Here is a 15,513-nt window from a genome sequence, read left to right as displayed (position 1 = left end):
TCATAATAGACAATGTGCTAGGTGGCACTATAGAGTCCCTAAGCCACACCCTAGGCCAGAGCTGGGTCTCTGACTAGCGGCAGCAATAACACACAAGCCCACCAAATTTGGTTCATTTTTGTGAATGTCTATGTCAACAACAACAGACAATGCGCTATGTGGCGCTATAGAGTCCCTAATCTCTGTCTCTGACTAGCGATAGCAATAACACACGAGCCACCAAATTTGGTTCATTTTCATTAATATGTGTGTCAACCACAACAGAAAATGCCTTAGGTGGCGCTACAGAGTCCCTAAGCCACACCCTAGGCCAGAGCTCTATCTCTGACCTGCGGTAGCGATAACACAGAAGCCCACCAAATTTGGTCCATTTTCATGAATGTATGTGTCAACCACAACAGACAATGTGCTAGGTGGCGCTATAGAGTCCCTAAACCACACCCGAGGCTAGAGCTCTTTCCCTGACTAGCGGTAGCAATAATACACATGCCCACCAAAATTTGGTTAATTTTCAATAATGTATAAGTCAACCACAACAGACAAAGCACTAGGTGGCGCTGTAGAGTCCCTAAGCCACACCCTAGGCCAGAGCTCTGTCTCTGACTACAGATAGCAATAACACACAATGCCACCAAATTTGGTTCATTTTCGTGAATGTTTGTGTCAACCACAACATACAACGCGCTGCTAGGTGGCGCTATAGAGTCCTGAAGCCACACCTTAGGCCAGAGCTCTGTCTCTGACTAGAGGTAGCAATTCCACATGTAGCTGCCAAATTGCATCCAAATTATAACCTTTTTTCTGCCTATGACACCAACTTCCTGTTTCTTGAATAAGACGCCATAATTCAAACCTTCGCCATTTCAATATGCTTCGAAAATTCAAAAATCTGTTCGCAATTCCTCTCGGGCAACCCCTCAAGATCATTTTACTGCTAAATTTACATGATTTCAATAAACCGTCTAGAAGAAGTGTTTCAAAATACATGATGTGCAAAAATCATAATCATAATCATAACTCAAATTCTTCTAAGATTCACTGTGTAGTTTCAATGTACAAGTTGTTCAGATTAATACAACACATATGCCCACCAAATTTTGTTCATTTTTGTGCATGTATGTGTCAAACACAACAGAAACCGCGCTAGGTGGCGCTATAGAGTCCCTGAGCCACACCCGTGGCCAGAGCTCTGTCTTTGAGTAGCGTTACCAATTCCACATATATCTGCCAAATTTCAAGAGTTTTAGAGCATGCCAAGTTGATGAAAAAAGGCCAAACGTGGACGTAAGAAAATTCCACGATAATAATAATAATCTGAGCAGAAGCAATAGGGCCTTGCACCTACGGTGCAGCCGCTGCTACAGCGGCCGCACCTCGGTGCTCGGGCCCTAATAAGCACAACAGATCTGTGGATGAAGCCATCTCCATCACCTTGCATACTGCCCTAGCTCACCTGGACAAGAAAAACACCTGTCAGGATGCTGTTAACTCATTGAGTGCCAACAACGTAATATTGCGTTTTTAGCTCCCATGCGTAGAGTGCCAACAACGCAATATTGCGTTTTTCGCTTTTTTTTTAAATTACGAAACTAGACACTCTAACTCACCTTATGTGTGATTTTTGGAAGTCTATCATGAAGAGAACTGAAGTAGATGACGATCAAAAACTCATGAAATCCTACAATCCGTAAGTGTACGTCTGTCTTAAGTGCAGGCATGGACTGGCCATAGGGCATACCGGGCAATGCCCGGTGGGCCGACGCCAGGGGCGTTTCTAGACTTTAAGGACAACCTGGGCTAAGCCCCTATAGTGTCAATGCGCGCGCACAGCGCGCGCCGAAATTTTTTTAAGGGGACATTAAGGGGTGCGCGAAATGAAGAAGGCAATGGAGGATCTACAGTAGCCTACTGTAAAATATAATGTTATACTCCTACATTGTATTTTTTACAAGGAACACAAGATAGCCTATAGGAAGAGCACTATTGAGAGAAATTAGGCTTATCTGACTATAGCTGTTACAACTACCCATAAGCTTACACTGTCCAGGGACACACAGCTAGGCCTACTACCAGTGGATGACAAGGAGTCTGAGTAGATATAGCATAGCCTATTAGGTCTAAATCAAAACATACAATTTTCCTTTTCGAAGTTGAACTTTTAAGCCTATCCTACACTCATCTGCTCCTCTCACCCCCCCAGCAAAATCACGTTGAAAAGTCGTTGAAAAGACGTCTTGTCAAGTCGTCGAAACAACGGCCCAGTTTGGTTTAAAAGTGAAAGGTTAGATGACGTCTTTTCATGGTCGTTGAAAAGACGTCTATGGAAAGACGCCTTTTCAACGTTTAAATTTGGTTGAAACCACGTCTTGTTTAGGTGCTGCCATGGACCTATTTTCAACCAGAATTTTGCTGTTATATATTAATTTATAAGCCTATATTATCCTATTATAGGCTTTTAAATAATGTGCATTAAGCACTTACTAACTTTACCATTACCCATACTATTGCTGTTAAAATAAGCCTATATTATCCTATTATAGGCTTTTAAAATGTGCATTAAGCATTTTCATTTACCAACTTAACCATCTAGATGATAAATACATAATCTAATAGGCCTACATTACAATAGCAAGCTAGGCGTAAACAAACAGTCAAACAAACGTTATCCATTTCATTGTAATTTTATTTAATTCTTGAAGTCTCCGCCACCGGACCGTCCAGGTGCATCATGTTTAAGATGATCTGCCTCAGCTCTCCCGATGTCACGGTCAGCCTTGTTGCTCCATTTTTCACCGCAGCTGAAATGACATGAAACATTTTCATTAACAGTGTTTCCCATACATTGAGTAATCTGTGGCGGGCCGCCACGAAATAATGTTCTATGTTGTACGATTGAAATTATTTTTAAATCATGTTATCAATTGAATCACTTTCATTGAGCTGCGCGCACGCAGCTTTTTCTTTGCCCGAATGAAACCACTGCCTCTGCATGTGCATTTAACAAAACATTAACGATTGTTGAAGGATTGTTGTTGCCACAGACGGCGAGCTAAACTGCTATTAATTCTGCTTAACATGCGGCGCAAATGTGTTCAAAACGGCGGCATTCAAGTGAACTTTTGCTAACGTCTCACAACGTAGCCCACATTAGGGAGACTAAACTAAGTTATGCATTCGAGCCGTATCTCTAAGCGTTAGAATAGTGTAACGAAGAGACTCTTGTGTGGTCTCAACCGCTGACCGGCCCGCTGGCCGGTGAAGTACCCGATCCAACGCTGCCTCCACAGCAGCTAACGAGGAAAACCCCCTGACTGGGAAGCGACAATCAGTCCTCACTCCTACATCCCCGGCCTTAGCTAGCGTCTCCTAACCCTCTCTGGCTTCACCGCGGGCAGCCCTGAACACGCAGGTGTTATCAATTACAATGTACAATTCCAATTCACATTGATTTCCCCCACAGATCCGCCCCCACACAAGAGTCTCTTCGTTGACACTATTCTAACGCTTGGAGATACAGCTCGAATGCATAACTTAATTTAGTCTCCCTAATGTAGGCTACGTTGTGAGACGTTAGCAGAGTTAACTTGAATGCAGCAGTACGGTGTACATTTTAGGACCGTACAGCAGCCGTTTTGAACACATTTGCGCAGCATGTTAAGCAGAATTAATAGCAGTTTAGCTCGCGCGAGTCTCCTCGTTACGTTTGGATGTCGAATTTAGCATGCTAACAGGTACTTTTCTCTTCCGCTGTCGTGAATGAACAGCTGACAGCGCGGCCGCATTTAGAAGGCGTCACGACGTGATTATTTCTGAGATTCTGATATGTTTTCAAAACTGGAATTTATTGTGCATACGTCATGGTTGAAAACTTATCAGAATCTCAGAAATAATCACGTCTGCAGTCGTCTTAAAACGGCTACATCAAGTCAAACCAGACCGACATAAAAAAAACACACCTCCAAAGTGTAGTTTTAGGTTGTTTTGGATAGAAGCGTCTGCTGATTGACTAAATTACCAAATGCGGGGGGAAAGGAAAATGTATAGCACACTAAAGCATAGGGAAATATAAATGTATTTCACTCACAGCATTAAGGGCCCTGTTGGTTGTGGTTAGCGGAGGGAGGTCCCAGGAAGAGGCCACGTTCTGTACCCTTCCCATTTCTTCAGCTGATAGGTTTGATTCCACCTCCAGCTTGAAGATGGAGAGCATGAAAGAGATACATAATGGTTAGACAGTGTGTTAAAAGTTTATAGAATCATAATAGTGGGTCCACCAGTTGACTCCTCAGTTTTTCTAAAATCATTATAAAATCAAAGACCCACAGTCTTTTGGGGGCAACACACAAACAACAACAAAACAAAATAAAAACACAACATAACATCAAACATTAGTATTTTCTATGTAAACATACAAGCCTGATTGTTTCTCTAATGTCCAGGTCTGCACAGTCCTCCAGGTTTACTGTAGCCGTGTCTGGGCTCCCACGAAGCAGTATGGACAACCACATCACAGAGTCCAGACAAGCAGGGTCCTCCATGAAGGAAAGAGTGCCCCACAATTCTCCCAGCCACAATGAACATATCACTGAGAAAGGGAGAAGCTGAGGGGACCAAATGACCAGGCTCTCCTTCAAAGTGGTGTAACAATGGTGTTTGCTGTTTCAAAAAAAAAAGACAAAAAAGCAAAGTTAGAATAAAACAACTTTGCTTGCTACAACACTTAGAAATAATAAAATTCAGTACATAGTGAACCGTACACTGTTCAGATTCTTCAAAGTCATCAAGCAGTTACTTTAGCTTAGAATAATGGCTTCAAACACATTTTGAGACAGAACTTGAAATAATAGATGAATAGATGAGTTTGTTTTTTACCCTGAGTAGCATTCACCATCTGACAGTACTAGCAGTTGCAGTTCTGGAAGTTGATGGTAGATCTTCCAGGGACACACTTAAGAGTTGATGTGCTGAGAAGACAAATGAGCAAAGGCTTTAGAAAAAGCAACAGTTACACAGAAAAATGACAGGAATCCCAGACCTCAAAAGCAGCATCTAGTAAAAACACGCTGGAAGTGTCACTTCTTACATAACCAATTTCCAAAAATAATCATTAAACACAAATCCATCAGAACTTATTGACACAGTCTATAACACAGGAGGAAGAGGGAGACACACAGACCAGGAAACCAGGGGACACAAGGGACCACAGGGGATAGTCCAACAAGGGGGTACATAGCTTCGGCGCTACAATACAATCACATAAACACACAACTAGTTTCCCCTACCTTTCACTTTAAAATACCAACATATTGCACAACCTGGGCATCTGAGCCTCGACAATGTTGACCACTCTGTTACTACTCTGTGCCAAATGACAGTCAATAAATAGATAGATATTACTATCATTATTATTCATAATAATAATAATAATAATAATAATAATAATAACAACAACAATAACACTATTAACATGCTGCACAACTGGTCAACAGGATCTCCACGTCTGGTAATGATGACTGCTTGCTATGAACCATAAACAATAAATGGAGAGTGGGCCTAATAGCGATTCTGGTATTTAAAATAGTCCTGTTGGCAACAAGTACAAGTTGTTGCTACCAAAATGCTACAACAAAAATGAAGTGGATAACAGCGCGCTGCTTGTCTACTCTAGTGTAGTGTATCTAGCAGGACGGTGGAGAGATATCCATGGTTACAAAGGACTCTTCGGGACGGGTAGATCTAGCCGCGAAAAAAATTCAAATTTTCGCGCTACCTTTGTGAACGTTCTAAGCAGGTCCACGAAATCATGCGTGTTGCAATCAGGTTCCTAACTTCCTACGTTACCACAAACGGCCCTAAATTGTGTTGAATAGATCAGACAGAAAATACTTTCCTTTCATAGAGATAACGGGACCTAACAGCAATTACAAACGGGTTTCAAGTCCGACTACATTATCAGCGGTAGAGTGAATTAACACAGAAGAATTTCTCCACTCAAGTAAAACTAGCCCAGGACAGGTTAAGTTAGCATGGTAACATACAGATCCTCGATTACTCCGCTGTCCGCTTTAATCATCTCTGATAGCACTGTTGATGGTGTTCAGAGCATTCGTCTCGTTTTGGCAAAACTGACTCTCGATCAAAATGTTACATTTCTACTTCCTAAATCATAGGCATAAACTCACTTACCTCAGTAGCAGGTTCCATCTTCACGCTGTTCTTCAACGGCTTCAACTGACTGTGTTTCAAACAAAGTTCGAAATGGGCTCGGCTACGGCTTCCCGCCTCCGTTCCTCTTGTACATGCGCAGAGTTCACTCCTGTCTCCTTTACGTGAACATTTATGTGATTTTTTTTTTTTTATCAGAATTTTAATTACTCATTATTTCAATGACTGATTTTTTTCCATCTGAATTTTTCCTCTGATTTTTTTTTTCAGAGGGGAGAAGGCTAAAAACAGAGTTGTCCGTCCATATCAACTGTTGCCATGAGTAAACAAACGAAAAGTCACACACGCAGTTAACGGCAGCCAAGATGGCGGCGCCGGGCGCCCGTAGAGTTCGCGGCGGATTTGGGCAATCCCCGGGGGGGAAAGATGGTCGACAGGAACGATAATGTAGTCCTAGGTAGACTATAACTGATAATTTACATCAGGATTTAATTAGTTGATATGTGGTCTGAAAAAGGACGTGCTAAAGACGTCTTTCCTTAGACCAAAATGGGCCGGCCAAAACAAGACCATTATTCTACGTCTAATTTTGGTTGAAATCAGGGCCATGACGGACCGACGGGATTTAGCCCAAATATCAACGTTGAAATGACGTCGTGTGCTGGGGGGGCAGAATGTGTGTAGACAAACACATAGTCCTACCAACGATTCATATCAAGCATCTGCCATGGCTATATGACAAACAGGGGTCTGAATACAACTTCTGATATGAAAAATAAATTATTTTGAAGTGGGGGAAATGGGGATGTATGAAAAAATGCAGAAATGCGATGTGATTGTGATTTCAAAAAAGGATTTCTCGTGATCACCGCTAATTATACAGATACATTCTATACGCCATTGGAATCAGTAGGATCTCCTGTTTATTTTGATATGCAGTTTGCCATAGGGCAGTAACGAAATCATGAGATATTTCACAGAGAAGAATGGGTATGACGCAGAACTGCATGTGATTCATTTTTGTATGTACAGTAACTGTAATTTTCAACGCTAAGTATCTCGCGAACCGTTCATCATAGAAACTAGTGGCTAGTGCCACTGTAAAGGCCAGGTTACGTAGTTTCATATGATATGCCTGTTATTTCTATGCGAAAATATCTCGCAGCAATATGACCGAAAAGAATGGGTGCGGCCGCGGCCGCATGGTGCGTCTCTCGGAGAAGGCAGAGAGAGTCGGTCGGCGGCCCGATGGTAATAATCTTCTCGCGGCCCGGTACCCATAGATTGAGAAACAAACACTGGGCTAGCCCATGTAGAAACGTGAAGCTAGTGTTGTATTGTGATGCCAATCGATAGCTTGCTTAGCCTACTACTGGTGGTGCTCAACATTTAGCACCAGGCAAATGCTGGTTGATTTTGAAACTGGCTGATAGATTCAAGCATTACAAAAATTTACCCCGGGCTCGGCTCAAATTACCCCGGGCTGAAGCCCCGGTAAAATCGGCTGGTGACGCCACTGGCCGACGCATATTTGGGCCGAGGCTGTCAATTTAATAATAATAAAAGGCTAATTTATATAGCGTACGGCCACAACGGTAGCGAATCGCGGCCCATTGGTTGACTGCCTTAATGGACATTGGGCTAGTCCAATGAAATCTCAGGGTCCTCCCTATCTCCCTCCCGGCCTCATCTCCCTCTTGACTGGAGTTCGACCGGAGTTTGAGACCGTCCGTATATGAAAATGTAAGATGACAAACCACAAAAGCGCAAGGGGGGCGCAGAGAAGTTGCGAGATAAAAGGCTAAAGCCTACAAGTGGATGCAGCGAAAATGTGCTAAAATTACAGAAATGTTTGCCACCACAAGTTCAAACAGGGCCGTCGACATGTAGCAGCAGTGCAGAAGCAGCACCGAGTGCAGGCTTCAGAGAGGCACATGCGAGTGTGCAACAGAGTTACACAGAGGAAGGAGTAGGCTAGCTATTCAAATTGATTCGGAGGAGGAGGAAGAGGTGAGAGACATGACCCAGCAGGGACAGATTGAGGAGGAGGTCAGAATAGCTACAGTGAGGCAGGTAAGAAGGAGCCGAAATGTTGGCTGAACTTTTTTGGCGCACAACGAACAATTAAAAGTTTGAAATCTGCGACTGCTTCTTCCCCTTGCTTCTTTTAGATGTATTAACCTGCCTACTATGTAGGATTCAGCACCCAGTTAAGCAAAACAAAGTTTTATAGTGTGAGCGCGTCTTTTTGTGTGGTTTCTGTGTAGGCCTACCCCTCTCGCATGCATTTGAATTGCGATACCCATTCAATTAACGAGTTGTCGGCTCGCTATCAACCATCTGAAATCTTAAGACAGTCACGATTGGTCGAAATTGTTGTCAATCTTGACACAGTACAACAAGCAAACTATCACATTTCTTTGCGAAAGCAGACACCCATACACACAGACATGCAGTCAGACGCATGGAATGAAACAGGAATGGTGATAGCCCATGGAATTAACAATGAAAATGTTTTGTGATGTGTAGCCTATACATCTTCACTAAATAGTATCAAGGTGAATTGTTGGCTAAAACTGTGCAAATGCTCAACATAAATTATAGCAGGTTTTATTTAGTGAAGCATTTAATAGCATGAGTTTTGTGCACAACCTCATCCTTGCTGGTTTAAAGGTCACTCTAGTGTGTGTGTGTGTGTGTGTGTGTGTGTGTGAGAGAGAGAGTATAATAATAATTAATATTTTTTTAGCAAGGGTAGGCTAGCCTACTCGCTTCCATGCAGGCTACTGCGGTTTACTTAAACATTTTTTACAAACAAAACAGTGTGCACATGTTTTATCGTGTAAATTATCATGGTGGGCCACTATGGCCAAAAATGCCCGGGCCGTTTTTTTGGTCCCAGTCCAGCCCTGCTTAAGTGGCTTATATCTCCGTTTCTAGAGGAACAACGGGGATTTTGATGAAAACTAGCCACTGTTTAGCTTGCGATTTCTCAGGAATGGAGACACGTAGAGATAAACTGTTTTCACCCACTGAGAGCTCAGAGTCTTACGTTTCAAATGAGCCATAGTATATGTCCATAACTATAACATAGAATACGCTGTGGCTCTACAAAAATAGTCAACAACGATCTAGCTTGCCGGCACTCTGGGACATAGCTTCCAAAAACAATGCGGCATTCGATGAGTTAACTGACTACAGCTCTGCCTTTAACACTGTTGTGCCATCAAGAGACCTGGGTCTGAGCAGCCTCCACACGCTGTCAGAGGAGGGCTGAGTCCATCATCAAGGATGCCAGCCACCCAGCTCACTCCCTATCCTCTCTTCTCTCCTCTGGTAAGTGCTACCAGAGCAAACACACACATACTGGACACGCACACCGAGTAAGCAGCAAACAGTGAGCAATAACACACACACAGACACAAATATTGAACACACAGACAGACACACACACACACACACACACACACACACACACACACACACACACACACACACACACACACACACACACAGTAAGCAGTAAACAGAAACAACAAAGGGGTGGTTAATGTTACACATGACTACATTTGTAGAAGTTTAGCAACAGACAGTAACTAAGCGGGCGGGACTTCAGGTTGAAAAATGACCAATCACAACAGGCAACTTCCTTCGTTCTGTCCCCCAAACTGTCAAAAGTCAACCCACGCGAGCAAAGCTGTACTTCAAGAGAGCGAGCAGAACTCATCTTGGAGAGCGTATGGCCCCCAGCTGTTGTTTTCCTCGCTCGCTGCTGTGTCTACGTGAGTGAATTAATAGTATTTGCTCCTGAGGATGTTGTATTGCACTTGCAAGATATGACACTGTTCTACCACCATAGACCTCTGTCAACGATCAACTGTCACCTCTGTCAACTGTCTACTCCACACGCTGTCAGAGGAGGGCTGAGTCCATCATCAAGGATGCCAGCCACCCAGCTCAATCCCTCTTCTCTCTGCTTCCCTCTGGTAAGCCCTACGAGAGCATTATACCACCCACACCACACCATTCAGACACAGTTTTATACCACAAGCTGTCAGAATCCTAAATGGTCAGTGACTAAACAGTTCCTTCTCTTTATTGCCCACATGTGCTGCCTTATTTCTTTTATGATATGCTCTACTACTGTATGCATTGCCATGGTCGCTACTGACTTTTTAAATTCTACCCACACGGTTAATTTTACACTTGCTATACTGCATCCGGGATGCATACTGTTTTTAGTGTTCATGTCTCATGTCCATGGGCCTGTGGTTTTATGTGTGTATAGTTGTCTTATATATTACATGTACATGTAGGTACAGGAGTTGTGTGTGTGTGTGTGTACAGCATGGCTGTATAATGTGTGCGTGTATGGATAGTATGGCCATGAGTGATACTGTACAGTCTTGTATTGTCTCATATAGAGTTGTCTCTCCAACTATCCTTTATTCATTGCCCCCATGCCTCCTGTGTTTATTTACCCCTTTTATCCTTGCACTACTGCAACGAATGGCATACGAATTTCACTAATTTGCAAACTATATGCAACAATATTAAGTCTTGAAACTTAAAGCAAACACACAAACACACTCACACACACACATACTGACACACAAACAGGAAAACAAACACACACTCTCAAGCACACAAACACACACACAGCCATAAAAATGCAGATGTGCACACACACACACACACACACATGCACCGCACACTTTCACCACCGCACATTCACAAACACAATTTCACTCGACCTGCTCTATCACTACCTGGTGCACTGCATCCACTGTCAACGATAAGAGCAGACCGTAGCATATCATTTGTTGCATTGAGAGGATGATTGGCTGTGATCTCTCATCACATACTGTAGTTAAGCTGCTACAAGCTTAAACTGCTCTCCACCATTAAAACTTCTACACACTACCCAACAAGTCTGGAGCATAAAGAGCTATTGTGAATGTATAACATCTACTACATGAGTTTGAACAGGACATACAGTATCTGTAATCTAAATTAAAAATCTAGTCATCTACAGTAATATTTAATCCAATATGTCAAACTTTGCTTGCTTTTTCTATCCTCTAATTCTATTCTTTTCTTCCACTCTAACTTGAGACTCTCCACATGTTAATCTGTCTCTGTTCTCAGGGGCCTCTCATGTGTCATGCCGTACTAGTTCTCCTTCTTTGTCTGCCATGATCCCTCTGTTGTCTGGCTACTGTAACATGCCAACGTGTCAATCTGTCTCTGTTCTATTGGTCACTATGATTCAGTGTGTTTCTGCAGGACACCACAGACCCCCACACATGCTCTAAAGGCCTTTCACATACAGTGGGGGCATACGGCACAGTGATATAGCTGCTTAATAAAGAACAGTTCAACATCAAAAGCATAACAGTACAACACTCAACAGTAGATCAACACTTACATTTTCTCAGTTCTCCACGGGCATGTCTTTAAAGGAGAGAGAGAGAGAGAGAGAGAGGGAAAGAGAGAGTAAATTAATCAAAGTCAATTCTACCATTATTAGAAGACAATAATCTTCACCACCTTGAATGTTTTAAATGGCAAAACAATGACATTGCTGTGTTAGTACAAAAGCAATATGCCACACAAAGCCTTGTTGTCAGTGACTTAGCAGGCGCAGACAGTGGGTGTTTTCAGAGTACATCGTAGCCCTCATTAGTCATCTAACTCTAAACAATGAAACTTAAAGAGACCCTATACAACTTTCTGCAGGAGACGATCGCTCCTTGTTTACATCTGGAAGTCTGAGACGAAGAACCACGCTTGCAATTTATATATTTAAATATAGCCTTTACATATAAATATACACGCTAAAGCTGTCGGGGAAGCTCTGCAGAGAAAATGCAAGCATAAAACGAGCGAAAACGAAAAACGAAACCGAAACCAGAGATGAAATCGCCAATCCTGCATGGTTCCTCTTTAAGAAATTGCATTGACATTTGACCTGACTGTTCTAAGAGCATTAGGCCCTTTAAAGGTATACTATGCAGGATTGGCGATTTCATCGCCGGTTTCGCTTTCACTTTATATTTTCGCTCGTTTTATGCTTGCATATTTCTCTGCAGAGCTTCCCCTACAGCTTTAGCGTGTATATTTGACAAAACTCCTCAATCGGTCAGTCTGCCGTGCCTTTTCATAAGACTTTACATGACACTTCCTGGAGTAGAGCATGGGTGCGTGCCCGGTGTCTCCTGAAGTTGCAAGTGTGGTTTTACCGCTACAGACCACTAGAGCGGCCAAAAAAAAACACTGTTCGACCGGTAATGACTCATTTAATCATATATAACAGTATGGAACGAATTGATTAACTGAAAAACGTTGCATAGTATACCTTTAAAGTCTTTCTGTCAGTGACTCTGCAGGTGTATTCTAAACTTTGTAGTTTATTTTCAGAGTACATTATATCCCTCAGTAGTCATCTTATTACAAATAATTCACTAGCTCATGATCTGAAATTTGCATAAAGACATGCGGTAGCAAAGCGTGTTTGGCGAGGTGTCTGACCAGGGTCCTAAAGTGTTTTGTGGGTGCGTGCAATAGTCAACTGTGCAGGCAGAAGTCATGCAGGACCCCGTCATACACCCCTTTATTCTTAACTAAGGAAGACTGGAGGTGTGAGGGGAGATAGTGAGCAAGTTAACCCGATGCTGCTACTTTGGCAGTTACAGTATGCTTTTATCTGCTATTACTGTTTGGTTTTGTTTATGTAAAACACATTGAATGACCTCTGTGTATGAAATGCCCGGTGTCTCCTGAAGTTGCAAGTGTGGTTTTACCGCTACAGACCACTAGAGCGGCCAAAAAAAAACACTGTTCGACCGGTAATGACTCATTTAATCATATATAACAGTATGGAACGAATTGATTAACTGAAAAACGTTGCATAGTATACCTTTAAAGTCTTTCTGTCAGTGACTCTGCAGGTGTATTCTAAACTTTGTAGTTTATTTTCAGAGTACATTATATCCCTCAGTAGTCATCTTATTACAAATAATTCACTAGCTCATGATCTGAAATTTGCATAAAGACATGCGGTAGCAAAGCGTGTTTGGCGAGGTGTCTGACCAGGGTCCTAAAGTGTTTTGTGGGTGCGTGCAATAGTCAACTGTGCAGGCAGAAGTCATGCAGGACCCCGTCATACACCCCTTTATTCTTAACTAAGGAAGACTGGAGGTGTGAGGGGAGATAGTGAGCAAGTTAACCCGATGCTGCTACTTTGGCAGTTACAGTATGCTTTTATCTGCTATTACTGTTTGGTTTTGTTTATGTAAAACACATTGAATGACCTCTGTGTATGAAATGCGCTATGTATATAAACTTGACATGACTAGTAATTACTCAAGCTTATTATTAGGCCATGTAAACAGCAGAAAGCTTGGACATCTTTACGTTTGTAAGACCGACTGAGACAGAGGCGTGGCAAATTCCTTCTCGCTCCTCCTGAACTTGAGTTTCTAAACACCATTTAATGACACTGATGAAATTGAAACTTCAATTGCATCAACATGCTATAAGGTATCAGTGACTCAGTCATAACAGACATTAGACTGGACTCTGACATGACTACCATGACTCTCAACACACTCCTCGCTTAACCCATTTTTACTGCTTGGTAGAGAAAAAAACACTGACATAATGTTGTGTGGTAAACATACTGGTACTGAAACTATATATCGAAGAAACTGTTTAAAGAGGAACTATGCAGGATTGGCGATTTCATCTCTGGTTTCGGTTTCGTTGTTCGTTTTCGCTCGTTTTATGCTTGCATTTTCTCTGCAGAGCTTCCCCGACAGCTTTAGCGTGTATATTTATACATGTATAGGCTATATCTAAATATATAAATTGCAAGCGTGGTTCTTCGTCTCAGACTTCCAGATGTAAACAAAGAGCGATCGTCTTCTGCAGAAAGTTGCATAGGGTCTCTTTAAAAGCCTGAGGAAAGTCAAACACAAACCTCAATGTCTCCAGTTTACAGTTGATGTCACTTTTCAGTGAACTCAGAAGCTGAATTCCAGTGATGCTTATGTGATTGTCACTCAAGTCCAGTTCCGTCAGGGAGACCATGTGCTGCACAGCAGAGGCTAAAGCCTCATAGGATTCCTCTGTCAGTTTACAACCAGCTAGTCTGCATAGAGTGACAAAGACAGAGTGCAAAAGGCAGAAAGGAATGATATCATTTAATTTGATCACCTGTGTCAACGTTGTTCAAGTTCATATATAATCATACAATATGTTACAGCAGGAGTAGAGATGGGCAACATAGACTTAATACTATACCACAATGTCATGATAAGCTATTTTGGTGATAAGCATATCAGTGATGGTATGGAAATAGTACTATTCATCAACTCAGCCAGCCCATCATGATGCTCTTATGTGTTCATAGATTAGTTACACACAGTGTTCATGGGTCTCCTGGAGACAGGCAATCATAATGTGGGTCCAGGAGACATTGCATGTTTAAACCAGTAAACCACCATATCAGTTTATACACAACACTGAACGCAGGATCACTGTATGCCAGTCATATAAATTCATAAACAATACGGTTATCATTTTTATGAATTTGAACACTGACTGGTCCCTTCCTACATTGTGTAGTTTCACCCAGCTCACCAGAAACATAACAGATTCAGAATGATATAAATTGATGTTGAGGAGATACTGGGCATGAATTAGTTTGGCCTTCAACAGAGGAGCCCCTTACTAAAGTATCAGACTATTTTGGTGTGTAGCAAACAAACACAGCCCATCACTCAAACTCGGGCGATATCTCCCTGCACTCAGGAACTGAACTGCAGCGATATTCATATGATGGTCACTCAGGTCCAGTTCTAACAGGGACACCATGTGCTGCACAGCAGAGGCTACAACCTCACAGGGTCCCTCTGACCGTTTACAACCAGCAAGTCTGCACATACAGTCGGAGAGGAAAGAAGTGTAGGCAGCCAGCTTTAAAACACGTCAATTGTTACAATGCTAAGGAATTGTAGAGAACACTCTCTGCTAGGTCTCTCTCTCTCTCTTTCTCGTGGCCAGACTGTGCTGGTGCTAACAGGGTGTTTGCGTAATCGCTGCCGTGTGCTGGTGCTTGTGGTCGACCAAACCCGTCGTTATACCAGGTCCCGTGCACTCCATCATCTGGGGCCACTGGCTTCTGTGCCTCCAGTGTATGTGTGCCTCAGTTCACACAAGGTTATTAGGAACCTTTTGTGAATGAACCCCGCTTCTCGTCTGTTTGTTTACTTTGTTTGGACATTGGACTGTTTTCTCAGTGTAATCCGGGTTGCTGTGTTTGGTGTGCTGAATCACTTTGGAGCC

The 15,513-nt window shown here is 42.5% G+C and overlaps 1 long non-coding RNA gene across 1 annotated transcript; it reads right to left on the bottom strand.

The window, feature by feature from the left end:
• Nucleotides 1–2,662: 2,662 nt before the first annotated feature.
• LOC134089729 (uncharacterized) lies at nt 2,663–6,328 on the bottom strand. The gene is made up of 5 exons (XR_009940121.1): nt 6,187–6,328; nt 4,873–4,964; nt 4,413–4,656; nt 4,085–4,192; nt 2,663–2,798 (listed from the first exon to the last, which is right to left on the bottom strand). It is a non-coding gene; the product is annotated as an uncharacterized LOC134089729 (long non-coding RNA).
• Nucleotides 6,329–15,513: the final 9,185 nt, after the last annotated feature.

The sequence above is a fragment of the Sardina pilchardus genome, chromosome 1 (genome assembly GCF_963854185.1).
Source record: "Sardina pilchardus chromosome 1, fSarPil1.1, whole genome shotgun sequence".
Classification (NCBI taxonomy): domain Eukaryota; kingdom Metazoa; phylum Chordata; class Actinopteri; order Clupeiformes; family Clupeidae; genus Sardina; species Sardina pilchardus.
This window is presented reverse-complemented; position numbering and strand designations above follow the sequence as displayed.